This window comes from Pongo pygmaeus, chromosome 1 (assembly GCF_028885625.2).
Source record: "Pongo pygmaeus isolate AG05252 chromosome 1, NHGRI_mPonPyg2-v2.0_pri, whole genome shotgun sequence".
Classification (NCBI taxonomy): Eukaryota; Metazoa; Chordata; class Mammalia; order Primates; family Hominidae; genus Pongo; species Pongo pygmaeus.
Window position 1 is genome coordinate 22,664,811 of NC_072373.2, and position 14,107 is coordinate 22,678,917.

Genomic DNA, 14,107 nt, shown 5'->3' on the forward strand with positions numbered 1-14,107 from the left:
TGATGAAGTTTAGCTTAACTGTTTTTTTTTTGTTGTTTGTGCATTTGGTGTCCTGTGTAAGATATCATTGTGAAATCCAAGGTTGTGAAGATTTACTCCTGTGTTTTCTTCTAAGAGTTTTGTAGTTTTAGCTCCTATATTTAGGTTGTTGATCCATTTTAAGATAATTTTTGTATGTAGTGTGAGGTTAGGGTCCAAGTTCATTGTTTTGCATGTGGACTTCTAGTTGTCCCAGCACCATTCGTTGAAGAGATTGTCCTTTTCCTATTGAATTGTCTTGGCTTCTTGTCAAAAATCAATTGGCCATAGATGTATGGGGAAAACCAAATATTTTTAAAGAGCTGTTTAAATGCAGATTAACCCTGGATGGAACTGGGGCAGGCCAGCATTTTGGCTAAGAAAATAATGGTCCAAATAATGATCTTTGATAAATATGAGAAATTAATTACATTTAACAGAATTATAAAAATAATCGATTCTTAGAAAAGGAAGGACACTTGAAGGTCACAAAGTCCAACTCTAACTGATGCATATGAGCCCTTGCTACAGAATTCCTGGGAAATGACTCCCCAACCTGGTTTGTTGTTGTTTTGAAACAGGGTCTTGCTTTTTCGCCCAGGCTGGAGTGCAGTGGCACGATCTCAGATCACTGCAACCTCTGCCTCCCAAGTTCAAGTGATTCTCTTGCCTCAGCCTTCCAAGTAGCTGGAATTACAGGTATGTGCCACCCCATCCAGCTAATTTTTGTAATTTTAGTAGAGAGGGGGTTTTACCATGTTGACCAGGGTGGTCTCGAATTCCTGACCTGAAGTGACCCTCCCGCTTCGGTCTCCTGAAGTGCTGGGATTAGATTACAGGTATGAGCCACTGCGCCCATCCCTGATTGGTTGTTGTTGTGTTGTTGTTGTTGTTATTTAGCTTTCAGTGTTGTACTTGATAGGCTGAATTTCCCCTAATGTGAAGAGGCTGCATATGCCCTAATGTGAAGCATAATGACTCAATAAATGAGTTAGGAAGTTGTGATATAATAAAAATAAATATTTGGTCTTTATCCCCGTTCCTGGCACAAGCTTCTAAAACCTTTGGAATCTCAGGTGTGATGAGTGTTTTTGGTATGCTAATGAAATGACTGGTGGCTGGGGACCCCTGAATAGCTTCTGGATAGGGGCTGGTGGCCGGAAAGACTAAGGCATGATCTAAACAAACAGAAGACTGCAGCCCTTAATAAGCATTAACAGGATCTGATTTCCAGAGTTACCACATTATAATATTCAAAATGCCCAGTTTTTTTTTTCTTTCAATCAGCTTTTTCAGGTTGAAGTGCCCAGTTTTTGGGTTTTTTTTGTTTGTTTGTTTGTTTGTTTGTTTTTGAGACAGAGACTCGCACTGTCACCGGGGCTGGAGTGCAGTGGCACAATCTCCGCCTCCCAGGTTCAAGCGATTCTCCTGCCTCAGCCTTCTCAGGTTCAAGCGATTCTCCCTGCAACCTCCGCCTCCCAGGTTCAAGCGATTTTCCTGCCTCAGCCTTCCCAGTTGCTGGGATTACAGGCACCCACCACTACACCCAGCTAATTTTTTGTATTTTTAGTAGAGACAGGGTTTCATTATGTTGGCCAGGCTGGTCTCGAACGCCTGACCTTGTGATCCACCCACCTCGGCATCCCAAAGTGCTGGGATTACAGGCGTGAGCCACCATGCCAGGCCCGAAGTGCCCAGTTTTTAACCAAAAAATAAATAAATAAAATAGGAAGCATACCAAGAAAAAAGAAAAGTACAACCCATTCACAGGAAAAAGAAATTGACACAAACCATCCCTGGGGAAGCCTAGACATTGAACTTGCTAGACAAAGACTTTTATTTAAATGTTTAAAAGTTTACTTAAATGTTTATTTAAATGGTCTTAAATATGCTTAACTAACTAAAGGAAACCATGGACAAAGAACTAAAGGAAGCCAGGTAAACAATAAATGTATAAACAGAATATCAACAAAGAGACAAATTATGAAAAATAAACCAAATCAAAATTCTGGAGCTGAAAAGTACAATAGCTGAAATGAAAATTTTGAAAAGATGAACAACACTGACAAATCTTTAGCTAGACTGAGAAATAAAGAGTGAAGATGCAAATAACTAAAATCAGACATGAAAGTAGGGGCATCACTATGGACCTTACAGAAAAAAAAAAGCATTATAAGTGAATACTGTGAACAACTGTACACCAACAAATTAGATAACCTAGATGAAATGGACAAATTCCTGGAAAAACACAAATGACCAAAACTGACTCAGGAAGAAATAAACCTGAACAAACCTAGAAAAAGTAAAGAGATTGAATCCAATAAGAGGTTGAATCAGTAAGTCCAGGCACGGTGGCTCAAACCTGTAATCCCAGCACTTTGGGAGGCTGAGACGGGCAGATCACAAGGTCAGGAGATTGAGACCATCCTGGCTAACACGGTGAAACCCCATCTCTACTAAAAATACAAAAAAAAAAAAATTAGCTGGGTGTGGTGGCAGGCGCCTGTAGTCCCAGCTACTCAGGAGGCTGAGGTGGGAGAATGGCATGAACCTGGAAGGCGGAGCTTGCAGTGAGCCGAGATTGCGCCACTGCACTCCAGTCTGGGTGACAGAGCGAGACTCCATCTCCAAAAAAAAAAAAAAAAAAAGGTTGAATCAGTAATCAAAAACCTCCCCTAAGGCAGGACCAGATGGCTTCAGCTTGGTGAATTTTCAACCAAACCTTTAAAGAAGAATTAACACCAATTCTCAAATTCTACTAAGAAATAGAAGAGGAGGGAATACTTCTCTGAACTATTTTTTCTCACAACACTTCTGACACCAAGCGTGTGGTTTTTTTATTCCACACAAAAACAATTCTCCAGACACCAAGTGTGTGTCCTACAATTCAATTCAATTCTGATAATATGTACCTGAAGTTAGCAGAAGCTCCCCAGACATAGCCATTTGGGGGTGTTTATGGAAGTTTTATTACATAGGCACCATTGATTGATTAACATCATTGGCCATAAAATCATTGACCCAGGAGGTCAAGGGGTAGGGCTGAACAGTCCAGCCCTCTTTGCCTGGCAAGTTCAATGTCTAGGCTTCCTCATGGATGGCTTCTGTCAATTTCTTTTTCCTGTGAATGGGTTGTACTTTTCTTTTTTTCTTGGTATGCCTTCTATTTTTTTTGTTGTTGTTGTTAAAAACTGGACACTTCAACCTGAGGAAGCTAATTGAAAGAGAAAAACTGGGCATTTTGAATATTATAATGTGATAACTCTGGAAATCAGATTCTTTGCCCTTTGCAAGATTTGCTGTTATTGCTTATTAAGGGCTGCAGTCCTCTTTGTTTAGTGACATTTCCATATGGTGTTTGCAGACTGCATTCTTTATATGTAGACACCGAAGTCTTTTCTCTGTTACCTCAGTGGTCAGCCAGAGTTGACACAGATTTCCCTAAACACCTGGACTAAAAACACCTGGACCAAACACAAAAGAAAAATCTTCTGATCTTGGCAGATTGGCTCTGAGCTGAGGCATTCCTTAGACACTTAGCCAAGCCACTCTTTCCATTTTCCCTAGATTTTACCTCCTGCTTGCATGGAATGCAAAGATCAGCCACAGGTGCAAGCCTGGGGTCCTCTTAGATCTTTTCTGAGCATGTGTCCAGCCCTGGACATGTGCATTGCAGCCTGGGTTCCCTGGTATATGCAGTAGCCCTTCAACGACCTTCTTTCCCCAAGCATCTTCCTCCTCAACGTCCTCCTTCCCAGGCTTTTTGGTCTATGTGGTGCATGACCCATCTGCTGTCCCTTGCTCCAGACAGCTATGGGGAGTTTATGTCTTTAAATGTTTTCAACAGGCTGGGCACGGTGGCTCACATCTGTAATCCCAGCACTTTGGGAGGCCAAGGTGGGTGGATCACCTGAGATCAGGAGTTCGAGATCAGCCTGCCCAACACGGTGAAACCCCGTCTGTATTAAAAATACAAAAATTAGGCAGGCGTGGTGGTGGGTGCCTGTAATCCCAGCAACTTGGGAGGCTGAGGCTGGAGAATCGCCTGAACTCAGGAGGCGGAGGTCGCAGTGAGCTGAGATTGTGCCATTGCACTCCAACCTGGGTGACGAGAGCGAATCTCTGTCTCAAAAACAAACAAAAACAAACAAAAAACATGATTTCAACGGATGCCACTTGGGGAGGTGCACCAGCCTGAGGGGTTGACGAAAAGACAAGCCTCTGCACCAGTCCCCCAGGGAACTGCCAGGCATGTCAAAATGCACAATCACAATTACTTGAGAACAAAGTCCAAATTGCTCACCCTGGCACCAGCAAGCTACATGAGGAATGTTTAGTCCTCTCCCTGAATCCTAGGTACACGGACAACCGCCCATAAACCACTGCACTCAGAAATCCCTCAGACTATTTTAGGTGAAGCCCTGTAACTAAGTTCCAGGTAATCGGATGGAAGGAGAAGAGGCATGTCTTTTTTGTCATTCTGCTTCCTTTCGAGAATACGGAGATGATAGCCAGAGCTCCGGTAGCCATGCTGGGCCGTGAGGACCATAAGGACGGTGAAGCCACTAAAGGGAAGGAGCTGTGTCCTCAATTGTGGAGCCACTAGCTTGGCATTGCCTAATTCCTTACTTGGTTTCATGGAGGGAAAACCACTTTTATCTTGTTTAAGCCATTGTAATTTTGTGATTCCCTCACATACAGTTAAATCAAAGCTTGCTTGCACACACGGCCTTTCCAGCCACATTCCTCCTACGCTGTATGCCCCACTAGCTATGCTCAATGCCATGCAGCTCTCTCTGCTTCCGTTTCTTTGCACAGCATTTACTGCGAGTTATCAGGAGGGTCTTCTTCACTTGTCTCCCTCACTACCCATGAGTGTCTTGTCTCTGTCTTGGATTCCTTATTTTAATTCTTGGAGGAACTCAGGGAGAGGAGGGCATTATTGCTTTTTTACACATGGGAAAATGGAGGTTTACAAAGACAAAATTGTTTCCCAATTGTGCTTGGATAATGAGTAGCAGAACCAGATGTGGAACTCAAGTCCCTCTGGCCCAATGCAGTGGCTGGCCCTCTCTGCTTCACTTTGAAGGTCCCATGGCAGTACATGCACTGGGCTGTGGCTGAGGGATCTTTGATGAATTCATTCCCTTTGCAGTTTTCCTTTGAGGTCGTCAGCTGCTTTTCACATGCTGATTTGTGAAGGATGAGTAAGCTTCTTCCTGGGCCTGGCCTCAGTTCAGGAGGGATGGCCTCTGCTTCGGGTTTTGGTGTTCAGAGCATACTGTTTTCTTTTAACACACTGTAGGGGTCCAACACTGCTTAGCAAACAGTGTAGGGGAACAGAACCCGTGTGAATGTTAGAACCAGATGGACCCAGGTCTGAAATCTGTCTCTTCTACTTATTTGTTGCATGACCCAGGGTGATTTCTTAACCTTGCTGGGCCTCAGTTTTCCCACCTGTGAGAGGATAGAATGATATCTCTCAGAGGTTTATAGAGAGAATTAAAGAGAAACCAGTCAAAATGACAGGAGTATGGCAGGCACTCAACAAATGTTAGTTATCTTCCTTCTTCTACTTCTCTCCTCATTTGAGGTAGGAGCTTTGTTTGGTTTTGTTTGACATTGAAATGATAGACTATATTATTGTTCACAAATTTGGAAGCCTTGCTTCCCATGAAAAAAAAAATAGAAGAGTAGATGAAGCCAAGTGTGGTGACTCATGTCTGTAAGTCCCAGCTACTTGGGAGTCTGAGGTGGGAAGATCACTTGAGCTTAGGAGTTTGAGTCCAGCCTGGGCAACATAGTGAGACCTCTGTCTCTAAAAAAAGAAGAGTAGATAAGTGCTAGCAATATCTGACATAAGATTGCCATGGAGTGAGCCTGAAGTAGTTTCTTTTTGAGCCATGCAGAACCACATTCCATGTCAACAGTAGTCTCACCAGTAGGGTTCCAGGGCAGGGTCAGTCTGACATGCATGAAACCCAGCCATAGGATAGGCACTAGGGACACATCCCCAGGGTTTGCCAGTCATGTGTGACACTGGGGACAGAAGGGATGTTTAAAGGACACCTTAAAGCAGCTCTTTCTTTGCCAGAGCTTTTGCCAGTATGTCTGGGAGTTGGCACCAATCATCTGAAAGATTCTGGTAAACACACCTAATGACACTTACCACCACATTTTTCCAGCATTTTCTCTGTATTATGGGATGATTTCATCTTTCTATGGAGGATGTTTATGTGATTTTGAGACACTCTTAGGGTGGGTCTGCTCTTACCATTTCAAAAATTTAAGCCAGCAATCCTCAACCTTCCTGGCTTCATAACCTCTTTACTCTGTTAAAACTAATTCAGAATTCCAAAAGCTTTTGTTTATGTGGTTTATATTTATCAATACTTAACCATATGCCATGGTTTGGATGTGGTTTGTCCCTGTGAAAACTCACCTTGAATTGCCAGTGTAGCGGTGCTGGGAGGTGGGGCGTATCAGAGGTGATTAGCTCGTTAAGATGGACTTCTTGTGAGACTGGGCTAGTTCTTGCAGAACTGGACTAGTTACCATGATAGTGGGTTGTTATAACGCGAGGCTGCTCCTTGTTTTTGGTCCCTTTTTTGTATATGCCTGCTTCTCCTTCTGCTTCTCCACCGTGTTATGATGCAGCAGGAAGCCCTCACCAGAGGCCAGGCAGATGTGAGCGCCATGCTTCTTGAACTTCCAGCTCCAGAATCATAAGCCAAAAAAACCTCTTTTCTTTATAAATTACCCAGCCTCAGGTATTCTGTTATAGCAACATTAAGTGGACCAAGATACCATGTTAGAAAGCGAAACTGAGAAATTTTTAAAAAATATTCACTCACTTAGAATGACAAACCCATTATGTGTTAACATATGACATTCTAATGAAAAATATATTTTGCAAACAAATGTAGTGGAAAGAATGGTACTGTTTCACATTCATGGTGAGCAGTTATGGCCCTCAATTCTGTCCACACCTTAATACTCTGAACCTATAAACATGTTACTTTATGTGGCAAAAGGGACATTACAGATGATTAGGGTTAATGATTTTGAGATGGGAGATTAGCTTTCATTATCCAGGTGGACCCAATATAATCATCAGCTCCTGAAAAATGGAAAACCTTTTCCAACTGGTGAGAGGGAGACATGACAGTGAAGAAGGCTCAGAGGGAGATGCACTATTGCTGGCCTTGAAGATTGAGGATGGAGTCAAGAGCTAAGGAATGAACAGGACCTCCAGAAGCTAGAAAAGGTAAGGAAACAGATTCTTCATTAGAGCCTCCAAAAGGGAACACAGCTCTGGGATACCTTGGTGTTAGCTCAGTGAGAACCCATGTCACACTGCTGACCTTCAGAGCTGTGCGAGAATACGTTTGTGTTGTTAAGCCACTGTGGTTTGTGGTAATTTTTAATGGTAGCAATAGAAAAACTAATACAAGGCCAGGTGCAATGGCTCACACTTGTAATCCCAGCACTTTGGGAGACCAAGTTGGGTGGATTGCTTGTGGTCAGAAGTTCAAGACCAGCCTGGCCAACATGGTGAAACCTCGTCTCTACTAAAAATACAAAAATTAGCTGGGTGTGGTGGCGCATACCTGCAATCCCAGCTACTTAGGAGGCTGAGGCAGGAGAATCACTTGAACCCAGGAGTCAGTGGTTACAGTGAGCTGAGATCACGCCATTGCACTCCAGCCTGGGTGACGGACAGAGACGCTGTCTCAAAAAAAAAGGAAAAATTAATCCAACAATTTTACAAATCTCTTTAGTGTCTGGCTAAACCAAAGACCGTTGGATTCTTGCACCTGCTTCTGCATTCCATCTGTTGTGATATGATGCTTTGGTTGAAGTATATGAAGAAAATTTGGCCTTATATACATTTATAGTTGAAAACCGTAGGAGTATTTTAATAGCCTTTTCAGATCATTGTGGATTATTCTTTGATATAACACCAAATTTAACAGTTGTAATTTCTTAAAGTTTAGTCGCAATGTAGAACGTGAAATCATATCAACAAACTTTTCATATCTGTTACATTAATACCCATTGGCCTGTCTTGCAATTTGAATGGATCTTTTACTTATGCATTATTTTGTAACATGATGTACTGGTCATTTGGAAAACACTGATTCACTAAGTTATGCAGATCTTCCAACTGTTGACACATTTCATTACACAAGATAAAAAATATCACATTCATTAATGTCAATCTTATCCAAAGATATAGAGAAGCTATTAAACTCATAATGGCAGATACAAGTTTTCCAGAATTCTCGTTTTCATTTGAAAGCTCAAATTTTATCATTGGCAACAAATAGCATCAGTTGTTTCCCTTGAAGTGACAGGCTCATTTTATTCATTTTTCAGAAAATGTCTGCCAAACACACAAGTCTGAATCACTTCAGGTTGTCCGTCATATTTTCAAGATGGTGCTCTATGCAAAAAACAGTACAGGTTACGACTCACAAAATGATGTAAGTGCTTTTCTTGGAGACAACCAAGATCTTCAAATTGTAGCAGAAATGCTTTATGCCTATGTCCCGTGGCATCACACACAATATTAAAAACAGTACAGGATCAAGGGCAGAGATTAGATGGAATTAATAATTTTTACTACTTTATTAAGTACATTCTCAACTGAGACTGCCATTTTAAAAAATCACCGATTTCATAGCAGTGAAGAATGCAGCATCGACTACTCCTGTTTGGCGTCACAGAGTTTGTTCATGCTAAGGCATTAGCAGTTTTACCCAACACTGATTTTGTTCCATCAGTGCACATATCGACATAGTGAAAATGAGTAATAACAAAGTCTTAATATTATTATGAAAACCATTTTGCCCACACAGACCCGGGGGGTCTGCAGACCACACTTTGAGAACTGCTTATTTATGCCATTTTATCTAAGGACGTCTCCACCTTCATTCCATATTTCTACGATATGTAGTGCATGGGCTTAGCATTTTGTTGTCTGTTTCTGTAAACCGTTGCAAAGATGTGCACACCCACTTTATTGTCGTATTCTAACGAGATTTATGAAATTCACAACATGTACTTTGTAGACAATTTGGCAAATGTTTTTCTTTTAAAAATTCCTTGGCTTTCTCTGCATTTTCTTGGGTTCTGTGTGCTACTATACACATGTTGATTTATGAAGGGAAGTAGTAGCTCTCAGATGGTTATTCCCACTTAGCCAGAAATTACTTTGTTGACAGTGGAGAGAAAAAAAGTATTGCATACATCTGGATAATACTTTTAGTTTCATTACATTTTGTTTGCTTCCACATCTAAATTATAAGATAATATTGTATTATGCTAATTAGCATTCATGATTTTTTCTGGCTTTACAGATTTTGTTTCTATGGTAAAGCGATACACATTCATTAAAGAAAACTTAGATATTCTAGGCCAGGTGCAGTGGCTCACACCTATAACCCAGCACTTTGGGAGGCCAAGGTGAGCGGATCACAAGGTCGGGAGTTTGAGACCAGCCTGACCAACATGGTGAAACCTCGTCTCTACTAAAAATACAAAATTAGCCTGGGGTGGTGGCACATGCCTGTAGTCCCAGCTACTCGGGAGGCTGAGGCAGGAGAATCACTTGACCCTGGGAGGCAGAGATTGCAGTGAGCCAGGATCGCACCTCTGCACTCCAGCCTGGGCGACAGAGCGAGACTCTGTCTCAGAAAGAAAAAAAAAAAAAAGAGTTGGATGCGGTGGCTCACACCTGTTATCCCAGCATTTTGGGAGGCCAGGTGGGCGGATCACGAGGTCAGGAATTAGAGACCAACCTGACCAACATGGTGAAACCCTGTCTCTACTAAAAATACAAAAATTAGCTGGGCATGGTGGTGCATGCCAGTAATCCCAGCTATTCAGGAGGCTAAGGCAGGAGAACTGCTTGAACCCAGGAGGCGGAGGTCGTAGTGAGCCGAGATCGTGCCACTGCGCTCCAGCCTGGGCAACAGAGTGAGACTGCGTCTCAAAAAAAAAGCAACAACAACAACAACAAAAACTTAGATATCCTAAGCAGTATAAAGAAGAAAATAATAGTTTCATCTTCCAAAGATGACCAATGATAATATTTTGGTGCATTTCCTTCCAACCTTTATCAAAAATACAGTATGTAGAGCATTTTGTAGCCTGCCTTTCCCCCTTGACATTGCATTTTATGCATGTATTATTGTGTAGTCTTCATAAACATTATTTGAAATAACGTAAGAGGGCTGGGCACAGTGGCTCACGCCTGTAATCCCAGCAGTTTGGGAGGCTGAGGCAGGCAGACCATGAGGTCAAGGAGATTGAGACCATGCTGGCTAACACGGTGGAACCCCGTCTCTACTAAAAATACAAAAAATTAGCTGGGCGTGGTAGCACGTGCCTGTAGTCCCAGCTACTCGAGAGGCTGAGGCAGGAGAATTGCTTGAACCCAGGAGGCAGAGGTTGCAGTGAGCCAAGATCACACCATTGCACTCCAGCCTGGGTGACACAGTGAGACTCCGTCTCAAAAAAAAAAAAAGAAATAGTGAAAAAGTATTCCAAAGAATAGATACACCACACTATAACCATATACTCACTGTTGTGCTTATTAAAGATTATTTCCAGTTAAAAAAATTTTAGGCCATAGATTTCTTTTTCCATATTTAGATTTCTTTCTAAATCTGCCAAAGTAAAATTATTGGGGTCTGGAATAACATCGTTTTTCTACTCAAAACACTTCTGACACCAACTGTATGGGGATTTTCCCCACTCTTAATTATTTCTTCAACTCTCTGTACACCAGTTGTGTGTCCTGACATTCAGTTCAATTTTGACACTACCTACCTGGAGTTAGTGCAGACCTCACAGGCCCCACAGACTGCCCATACTTCAGAGCCAAGCATAAGACACAGGCCTCTGATACTTCTGACCAACTTGACTACAAATTGGGGGTTCCCACAGCCTCCTCCTGAGGTTTGAGAGTTTGCTGTAACAGCTCACAAAAGTCAGGGGAGCATTACTTATGTCTCCTGGTTTTGTAGAAAGGATTCAGATGTACAGCCAGATGAAGAGGTACCTAGGGTGAGGTAGGAAGGGTCCTGAGCACAGGAGCTTCTGTCTCCATGGAGTTGGGGTACACCACCCTCCTGGCACGTGGATGTGTTGAGCATCCTGGAAGCTCTCAGAACTCTGCAGATTAGGGATTTTGGTGTAGGCTTCAGTTCATAGGCATGATCCATTGTGCATTCAGTCTCCAGCCTCACTCTCCTCCCTTGAGGATGGGGGGATAGGGCTGAAAGTTCCAAGCTCCTAACCATGTCTTGGTCTTTCTGGTGCCAGGTGCCCACCCAGGAGCCCACCAAGAGTCACCTCATTACAACAAAAGATCCTTCTATCACCCGGGAAATTCTAAGGGTTTTAGATATGTGTCAGGAATTGGGGGCAGAGATCAATATATTTTTTCTTATGTCGCATGGGGCTTTTGAAGTATATTCTCAAACTGCTTTTCAAAAGACTTGAATTAAAGTTTACTCCCCTACAGGAGGGTATGACAGTGTCTCTATCCTGGCCATTATTAAATATTTCAGTTTTTTATAAAACTGCTCATTTGAAAGATTCATAAAAACCTCAGTGTTTTAATTTCCATTGAATACTAGGAAGTATGAATTTTTCTATGTTTGTTTACCAGTTTCATGTTCTCCTTTGTGAAAGACCCATCATGGCCCTCACCTGTGTATATTTTGGTTTCTTGATGCTTTTCTTAGTAATTTAACTTTTTATGATAAAGATGTTCACCCCATTTCGGTATTTACTTAAATATTTTCTGAGCTAACACAAAGGATCAAATTAAACCGGATTTACACAAAGCGGAGATTGTTCCAGTATTTATATATTTTAGGGAGACATGAGACATCAATCAATATATGTAAGAAGTACATTGGTTGGTCTGGAAAGGCAGGACAACTTGAAGCAAAGGCAGGAAGACTCAAAGTGGGGAAGGAGCTTCCAGGTCACACATAGGGTGAAACACAAGTGGTTGCATTCTTTTGAGTTTTTGATAAGTCTTTCCAAAGCAGGTAATCAGAATATGCATCTATCTCTGTGAGCAGAGGGATGACTTTGAAGAGAATGGGAGGCAGATTTGCCCTGAGTGATTCCCAGCTTGAAGGGGCCCAAGATACTTTCCTTTCACATTTCCCAACTTTTCTAAAATCTTTTCGAGAAAGCATTTTGCAAGAAAATGAGTCTCTGGTCTCAGGTTTCATCTGATCTCTCATGGCTGGGATGGTTTATTCCTAGACGAGCAGGTGCTGAAAGCTCATTTTTAGCAGATTGTGAAGTCTAGTGTCCTCTGAAGAGAAAATAGGAGGAGGAAGGGAGAAAAACAACAACAAACAAAAGAACAATCCTGGAAAATTGATACAGGCCACATTCCTCTGAAGTCTGTACATCAGTAGGCAGGTATGAAACTGTCTTATGTATGTAAATAGGTTGCTGTTATTTTCTTCTGAAGTTTAAGTTATCTAGTTTCAGTTCGCAGGGCTTTAAGAAAGCACAGCTTAGTTTTCAGTGATTCCCAATTAGGAAAAATGGGAAAAAAAGAAGGAAAAAAAGAAAAAATAATTGAAAACATTATTTTGAACACTTGTAGCCAAGAAAAATTTTAGAATTCAACTCAAACTGTAGAAATAATAAAAATTGAAAAACATTAGGCAGGACTAGAATCTAACAACAGGTGTACTATGCTTTTTGAAACATAAGTTTTCTCTCTCCAGTTTCCCTTGCTGAAGACAAATGATGGTAGGACTGGTTTGCCTTATTATACTTGGCCTAATTATTTGTATACAGTGCAGCAAGAATAATTATTTTTAATAGTTTTTTAATTGGCTTTGATGGAACTTTGTTCCACAGAAGGAATCTCAGATAAGACTTTTTTAAAGCCAAGCCCAGTTGTGGATTTGTGCATCAAATATCTATGAGTTGGGTGAATTTCCTCTCCTGTTGAGGTTCCAAGATAAACCTGGGGCTTCTGGACTTGTTAGAAGTTGACATTCTTTACTTACCACAGGTCAGAAACCTTTTACAGGCACTGCATACACAAAATATGAGGCCAGTTTTGCCATGGGCTTTATTTCCTCCATGAGCCAAGTTGACTCCTTAAAGGAAAGTACACTATTCCAGTCAAAGCCTTGGTAAAATAACCAGTTTCTCCAATTGTGTCCTGTTACAAATGAAAACAGATTTTTATCGCACTTATGCAAATAACTGTATTGCCATAAGTTATGAATACTCACAGTTTCCAAATTCTGTAGATATCAAGTAGAGAGAAACAAATATGCTCCAAATTTTGTTCATGAGAATATACTAAATTGTTAAAAGCTGTCGATAGCTCAAAAGAAAAGTTTTAGACTCAGAAAAAAACAAAGGATCAGCAAACTTTTTTTTAAAATACTTTCTAGGATGCATGTGCACAACGTGCAGGTTTGTCACATAGGTATACATGTGCCATGTTGGTTTGCTGCACCTATCAACTCGTCATTTACATTAGGTATTTCTCCTAATGTTATCCCTCCCCCAGCCCCCCAACCCCCAACAGGCACCAATGTGTGATGTTCCCCACCCTGTGTCCAAATGTTCTCATTGTTCAATTCCTACCTATGAGTGAGAACAAGCAGTATTTGGTTTTCTGTCCTTGTGACAGTTTGCTGAGAATGATGGTTTCCAGCTCCATCCATGTCCATTCAGAGGACATGAACTCATCCTTTTTTATGGCTGCATAGTATTCCCTGGTGTATATGTGCCACATTTTCTTAATCCAGTCTATCATTGATGGACATTTGGGTTGGTTCCAAGTCTTAGCTATTGTGAATAGTGCCGCAATAAATGTACGTGTGCATGTGTTTTTACTGTAGCATGATTTATAATCCTTTGGGTATATACCCAGTAATGGGATCGCTGGGTCAAATGGTATTTCTAGTTCTAGATCCTTGAGGAATCGCCCCACTGTCTTCCACAATGATTGAACTAATTTGCACTCTCACCGACAATGTAAAAGCATTCCTATTTCTCCACATCCTCTCCAGCATCTGTCATTTCC